The following is an 8,307-nucleotide window of genomic DNA, read 5'->3' as shown; positions in this document are numbered from 1 at the left end:
TTCCTGTGATCCTGGTTGTGTCAGAACTTCTCAGAATCAAGCTGACTCTGTGATCCTGTGATTCTGGGCTTTTTAAATCACTTGGGAGTGTGGCTTTCTCTGTGAGTTGTGGGACTGGCTGCCTGTTCAAGCCTTCTTACCTCTGAAGTTCTTATAAAAGAACAACTGTTGTATGCTCTCCATCCAACCACTCATACGCCCTTTAGTCTATATCCTACATTCCTCAGTTAAATCAGCTTATTTCCTCTTTATTGTCCCTTATTAATAGCTTTGTATCACTGTGATCAAATAACATAGTCAGCTAACTTCATTTAAAAATGGATTTATTTAGGTCACAGTTTTACAAGTTGAAAATATAAATATTGTGGTATAACTCTGTTCATGGTCAATAGAAAGATGGTAGGAGTATGTGGGATAAGGATGCTTACAGGGACAGGTGGAAAGTAGAAAAAGGGGGCAGGCCAGGATTCTACTTTAAAAAGCATACACACACACACACATACACACACACACACACACACACACACACACACACACACACACACACACATATATAAGATTTATGAACAAAATGTATGCCACCAGTGATCCAGAGATATTTACTAGGCCCCACTTAGTAAGTCTGCTACCTGGGCTTCCCAGATTTTCCACATGGATCCTGGGGAGGCATTCAAGACCAAGACCCATACCCATACCTTCTATTACCATAACTACTATGTCTGCTTGGTTTCTGAAAACTATTGCAATAGCTATCCAAGACAAATTCTTGTCCTCTTCATAAATTCTCCATGTATCATTCACAATGACAACTTGGAGCAAATCCCTATAATGAACAATCTCCATATTTTGTCTGTGTAGGTGGCTAAGAGCAAATATCACATCACTACCATGCTTAAAATCCTATGACCGTTCCACTATATCATGTGCAGGAGACTGAAAGGACTTAGCATTTCCTGAATCATCTGTCCCCACCTACTTCCTTCTGCCTACTTTTCTGATGTGAGTTCTCGGCATCACCCTTCTTCCTCTTTACAGCTCAGCCCCATGGGTCATTCTTCAGCTCCTCAGGTATATCATGCTCCTTTCTACTTCACCGTCTCCATGTATGCAGCTCTTTCTATTGATAATGCATTTCCCACAGTCCTCCTTAGCTTACTCTTAGCATCCTAGCTTAAGCAATTCATCTTCATACATGTACTTGAACTTGGTACCAGGTATGCCTACCCTGTGCCAAGGGCCTCCCAAGTTTCCAGCCTGCTGAAGCCTTGGGCTTTGTGACTAGTAATACTCCACTGACCATAAGTGATGGTACCAGTCTCATCTGAAACACTAACTAAGAGAGATCTCTACAGACTCTATTTTAGCTATGTAGCTAAAAGTAAAGTAACTCATGAAGGTGGAGCTGTAAAGAATAAACCCTTGAGCACTATCCATTGAAACCTTAGCTCATCTTCATCAATAGTATGTGAGATTCTATTTATTACTTGATCGTATATTGGAATCCACTTTGGAGTTTTAAGAATTGGCATGACATTGCAATATTTGTACTATAATTTTCCTAGAACCCAGTACAATATTTAACATCTAATAAACACTCAGAAATTTTTCTTGAACAAGCATATAAATGAGTAAATGCAATAGTGCATAGATTGACAATGGTATGATTTGCAAGACACATATTACATGGAAGACAACAAAGTAAAATTCTTTTCTAAAGTATACAAAGATAACAGCCATTTGTAGCCATATGCATTATGAACCTGGGCATGTTGCTTTCACCCCCTGAGGGAGGACTGGATGCGTGGAAGGAGTTTTCCTGAGGTGATATAAGCAAACATCCCCCAAATCTAGATTGGTGAACCAATGGTGTTACTTAAAGACTCATGGGCAACTTACAGGTGGCAACAATACCTAAGAAGAATACTCCTCCAACAACTAATAACTGCTTCTATGTCCTTTGTGGGACAGGGACTTTGTGTGTGTCTATTATGACATTTCCTGAGCTGTCTGAGACCTCCACAGGAAAGTACTAGTGAGTTCAGAGTGTGAACTTGCTCTAATTTCAACTCAACACTGGCTGTTTGAGGCCCACAGTGCCTCGTTCTGCATCTGGATGAAAGTTTACTTAAAGTTGTGTAACATCCGTTCTTTATTCTTTAAAATAATGTCTTCTAAGTGTGAGGACAAACAGAAACACCTGCTACAGGTTAGAAGACTACCCACCCATGATCTCAGGGTAGGAAGAGGTTTGACTAGCTATAGCTACCTCTGTGGTAGCATCAGGAAATTACAGTAGCACCTCTTCTCATGGCCACGTCTGCAAAATGAAGAGGACAAAATAGCATGCAATGTCCCAGGCAGAACCTGGAGAACATGATTCATGAAATTACTGTGAAGAAAAAAAAATGTAGTAATTACAAAGCACATTTGACACCACACTGAGGGATACGAGCCTATTCAAACCACCTACACACAGCTTGAAGAAACAGAAGAGCTATGCACCATTGATGTTTACAAGCAAACCAAGTGGGCAGTTCTCCTGCCTCAGAACCAAGGAGGCAAATGCATTATGGAAGAGATAGCATATGCATATAAAACATGTGTAATTGAAGGGGGAAAACAGGCCAGGCTATGATGTAACAGCAGAGAAAGATGAGGGTGCACACAAGGGGGTCTGGCTTGGGAGTGAAGGCATCAGGCTTTAGACTGGAGCACTCATTAGCTCCCTACAGTAGATGTCTAGTAATTGAGTGTTCATTTCCTTGAATGCCTAAGAGAATCTTTCATCCAACTAGATATTTTTAAAATGTGCTCCTTCATCCAGGGACCACCCCACCTGGGGATCCATCCTATCTGCAGACACCAATCCCTGACACTGTTACTGTTGCCAAGAGGTGTTTGCTGATAGGAACCTGGTCTGGCTACTCCCTGGGAGGTCCTGACAGTATCTGACCAATGCAGATGGGGATGCTGCAGCCAACCAGACTGAGCTCAGGGACCTTGGTCAGGGAGCTGGCAGAAGGACTGGAGGAGCAGAGGTGATTGCAACCACATCATGTGGTGTGACATTCCTAAGTCATATCCCTTTGAAATCCTCTTTAGTTATGCTGATGTGAACACACTATGCATTCCAAGCTGAACTGTGACTGATAAACCATGATGATTGTTAGATAATCCTTTCTTCTGTTTGATAAAATCAAGGTGTCTATTAAAACATCTGCCTGAGAGGACAAAACATAGCAATAGCTAGCTGTTATAAGAACTCAGAAAGACTTGGCAAGTTGTAAACAAAATAGCCACAAATTCCATAAGTAATATAGGCATCTTATTTTACATCTAAGCTAGCTATCTTTCCATAGATGTGTCAGTTGGCATAGCAGTCTCGTAAGTATTTATTTGGTTCTTATACCTTTGAACTTCCCTAGCCATTGTGAACTCTGTTGTCTCCATGGGAGGCTTTGGTTTCTTTCTTGAAAGAAGCTCAGCAATTATACATCACTCCATCCCTAGGTCACTCAGAGAAATAGCACCCCAGCAACATCTCTCTCTATTTGCCTGGGCTCTTCTATCTACTTCTCTCCTATCTTTCATACTGGTTTTGTTGAATTGGTTTGTTTGTTTGCCAAATGGCCCTGCTGCCATACCTAGAAAACTCCCTATCTCAAGTGAAACCCTCTATACTATTATTTTATCCCTTTCCTTTTTATAGGTGGTTAAAGTTTTTATATTATCTATCAGGCAATGGCTTATTACAAGATCATGAAATAATCAAGGTCCCAAATATTTCCAATCCCCTTACCTCTTGGTGTCCTTTACATTTCATTTTTTTAATTTAACTTTTATTAATTCTTTGTGAATTTTGAATCATGCTTCCCAATCTCACTCATCTCCTCATCTCCTCATACCTGCCCTCTGCCCCTCTAACCTCCAAACCAAAAGAAAAACATCTCTTGTAGATGTTGTACTGCGTCACAGTGTGTTCTACACTATACCCTTCTGTCCACACATTTTCAACTTGTAAATAATCATTGCACTGAGTCATTGGTCTAGTTCAAGACCTCTTGCTTCTGCTACACTATCAATACTGGATCCTCACTGGGACTTTTCTTGGATATCTTGTTGTTGCACTATGTCATGGAGACCCTACAGTTTTGGATCTATAGGAGTGGCTCTTTAATGTGCTCCACAAGTTCTTAGATGTTGTATATATTGGGGTTGGCCAACTCAAAGCCCTGGATCTGAGTCTGGGTAGTTAACTGAGCTGGTCAGCCTGCCAGCTCTCCCATACTCACACCACCATGGTGTGCTCTCCAGCACTGCTCCAGCTAGCCACCCAATGCTGCAGCCTGTAAGGGGCTTGGGCCTCTCTCCTGCTCTCACACCTTGGAGACTGGCTCAGTTTCAGCCCCTGTAACCATGGCCAGGTCTACTGTGCTGCCCAGGCAAGATGAGGGGCCCATTCCCCAGACTGTTATCATTGGTGAAGGGCAGAGACAGCAGCTCTCTCACTGTCATGATCTCATGATAGCTCTCCCACCTTCCATTTTTTGTTTTTGTTTTTGTTTTTTAATCTGAAACATTACAGAGTAATAGCAAAGAAATGTCTTAAAGAATAGAATAAAAATTAACTTGGTAGTTTGGAAAAGAGTTTAAGAACAAGGCCATTCCCAGGGTCTCAACCACCAACCAAGGACTGCACATGGAGTGGTCTGATTGTTCTGGCAGCATGTGTATAGTAGAGGATTGCAAATTCGATCAGCAATAGGAGAGGACCTCAGCCCTGTGAAGGTTCTGTGCCCCAGTGTAGGGGAATGCTAGGGCCAGAAAGTGGGAGAGGGCGGGGTGGCAGGCATGGGGAAGTGGGAGGCAACAGGGGTTTGTTTTGTTGTTTTTGTTTGTTTCTTTGTTTTTTGGAGGGGAAACTGGGAATGGAGAAATTTACATGTAAATAAAGAAAATATCTAAAAAAAAAAAAAAAAAAGAACAAGGCCATTGAAGTTCATTTTTCTGGATCCAAATTATTAACTACAGCCCTATGTTTGACATAAAGGCTTTTGGGTAAGTGTTGACTAAATACTTGGAGTAGTTTAAATGAGAGAAGATAATTTTGTCTTCTGAGCTCCCACCCTAATCACCCACTAAGTCTGCTCATAGCATGAGAGGCTTTCTCTAGCCCAGTCCTGCTGTTTTCCCAAGTTTCTCAAACACGAGTTCCAAAGGTTTAAGAACTGCACAGTCAGGTTCCAATGAAGTGGTTACCCTTCTTCTCCGGTATCAATTTTCTGTGACTCTGGTTCTTTGATTATTATGACAGAATACTTGGCATATGCAATTTAAATGGAAGAAAGGTTTATATTGACTCTGTGTCTGCAGGTGGGGGTTACCCCAAGTTTTCCTAGTCTACTACAATGAAGTACTACTTAATTGGAGTACAGAGAAGTTCAAATTAATAAGGTGTATAAAGTGCTTTACATTTCACCTGCTACATAATAAATATTCAAGCCATACTGCTCTGAATAGGAGTTGAACACATGTATGAATGGATGGCCTGTAGATAGAGGAACACATCACTGCACGGAATTGATCTTGAGTTCTACACTTGTGTATTCTTTGTAGATGGATGACTCTTCTATTTCATGTTGGAGAAAATCAATGCCAGCTGCTATGACTATCTTTAACTTTAGACATATTTTAATATTTTTATACCTCTGGTGGCATGTTCCTCCTTTTCTCCTCAAATAAAGTTATGCTCTCGTTTGTTTTCAAAAGTAACCCTTGTACCCCATTATCTGTAAAATCCTAAAGAATACATTTTATTAGGTGTGGTGTGTTTTTCCATCCTTTGGTTGAATTTTTTTTCTTTTTTTTTATTAGATATTTTCTTTATTTACATGTAAATTTCTCCATTCCTAGTTGAATTTTTAATCTCTTCCCCAGTAATAATTCTGGAATAATAATAATAACACAATATTTAATGAGTATTATTAGTTTCTATTTATAGGCACCAGGCCATTTTTTACTCACTTTTATCAATAAATTTCACTGCAGTTATATAATCTGGTATAATTAACCTCATTTGTATATACTAGAAACTGGGCTGGAAAGAATAAATAATATATTGGTTACTTGTTGATTAGAAAGAGGTAGAGCTGCACTAGGGTATAGCTAGCTCAGAGATAGAGTGTTAGGATTTAGCAGGCACAAGACATTGAGTTTGATTACCACTTCCTATACAACACACACACACACACACACACACAGAGTTGTAAGACTATTATTTAATCCCAGCTCTATCTTATTCAAATCCAATTTACAACTATTATGCCTCTAAACATATCTCAATGAAAAAAATGAGAATAAATAAGTGATAATATCACATATACCTAAAATAGAGTAAGAAGACTCATAAAATTTAAGTGATGTATAATATATCCTCTAATAATATTGTAGAAAGATGTTTCAGTATACTAGCCATTTTCATCTTAGTAAGAATAACATGTAATACTGAAAAGACATGAAGTAATGTATACCATGCTCTTCTCTCACAGGGTTCTGTCTGAGAGGGTCCTAGGACTCTCCGCTGAGGTTCCAGGAACTTCCTCCCTCCTGCACATTCTTCTGTCCCTCCTAGCTGTGCATAGTTCTGTCCCAGATGTTTGTGGTTTCATGGAAACTCTTAAGAGGGAATTTCAGGTATGCAGATATGGGGGCCATCATGTTGGACCAGCATGTTGGTGTGAGAGTTTTTGATGATGTGGCTGTTGGAAGTGGGGCACATGTTATTATAAGGAATTCTTTATCCATTCTTCTATAAGTGAGCCCAACCAACTCATTGCTTCAGCAGGCTAGACTAGAATGGAATGCTAATTTGGGCTATAACTGCTCGACCTGGGATGAGCAGGTGCTGGCCCATGCCTCCTCAGATATTTAGTCCCTCCTACCTCATCAGAATGACTTATTTCTGAAATATCTTGCAGGCAAATATTCATGCCAGAAGGTAAAATTAACATTGAAATTAGTTGCATAACACTGTCCTAAGAGTTACTAAAGCATGCTAACTATTTTGATTTTATGCAATTCTGCTTCTGGCAGAAAAAAAAATCCTCTGTACAAACAAAAAATGAAAAATCAATAACAAAAATACAAACAGAATAGAAACTGTAAGCCACCAGCACTAAGAAAAAAATATTTAACCAAACAGAAACCAGTATTATGTCATTGGTCAAGAAAAAATAAATTCCTATATAAGGCTACTCAGTAGTCCAGGTATATACAGAATTCAAATTATCTACCATAAATGTGGAAAAATATCTCACTGGCACATATTAGATTGTTATGTAAAATACTGTACTAGCTGAACTCTCATAATAGAAATGAGCATATAATTGTGTGTGCCCAAACCAAAAGTCAAGAGGTGACACTCATTATAGAGATAACAAACTTCTTCTTATAATCAAAAACCTTAATGAGAATTACAATCAATATCTTCATTCCTATCACATACATTTTGCTGAGGGAATAGGGAAGTGTTTTAGAAGATTTACTGGTAAAGCAGGTTTGCAGGAAGAGTTAGAAGACCTTTGGAACATAAATATAAATAAAGCATTCTCTGTTCTACCAAATACCAAAAATGTGCCTTAAGAACATTAAAAAGCAATAACTGAAATCATGGCCTTTGCATAGCAACAAATATCATAAGGCAAATAGAGACTATATACAGGAACATAATATCCAAAATAAATAGCATTTTATGTAATTTGCAAAGAGAGTACATTTAATAGAGTTTGAGAAGGATTGGTACTAATTGTTCAACTGAACTCATCGATAAAACTATCAAGCCCTGGGTTTTCCTTTAATAAGAAATTTGTTGGTGAATTTCCTCCTACATAACATTAAACTATCTAGGTTATCTCTCTTTTTTGTAGTTGAACTTCATTATTTGTGTCTAATAATTCATCCATTCCTCTAAACTATCAAATGTGTTGGTGTGTGATTTTTTTGTAAGTTTCTATAATGCTTTGTATCTCTCTGGTATCAATTGTAATGTCTATTCTCTCCATCTGATTTTATTTTTCCTTTTATGCACAGTCTTACAAACAACCTGTTCGTTTTTTTGGGTTTTTTGTTTGTCTGTTTACTTTTTCTTCAAAAAAAACAACTCATGTTATATACCTAGTGCTAATTTCCTCATCTTGCTTATTGGCTCTTGGTCTTTGTCATTCTACTGCTTCGGTTTTATTTGTCTAGAAACATAACAACAAACACTACTTCATTTAAGATCTCTGAGCTTTGTATTTATTGTTTTGT

The sequence above is a fragment of the Mastomys coucha genome, unplaced genomic scaffold, assembly GCF_008632895.1.
Source record: "Mastomys coucha isolate ucsf_1 unplaced genomic scaffold, UCSF_Mcou_1 pScaffold13, whole genome shotgun sequence".
NCBI classification, from domain to species: domain Eukaryota; kingdom Metazoa; phylum Chordata; class Mammalia; order Rodentia; family Muridae; genus Mastomys; species Mastomys coucha.
Note: the sequence above shows the minus strand (reverse complement) of the source record.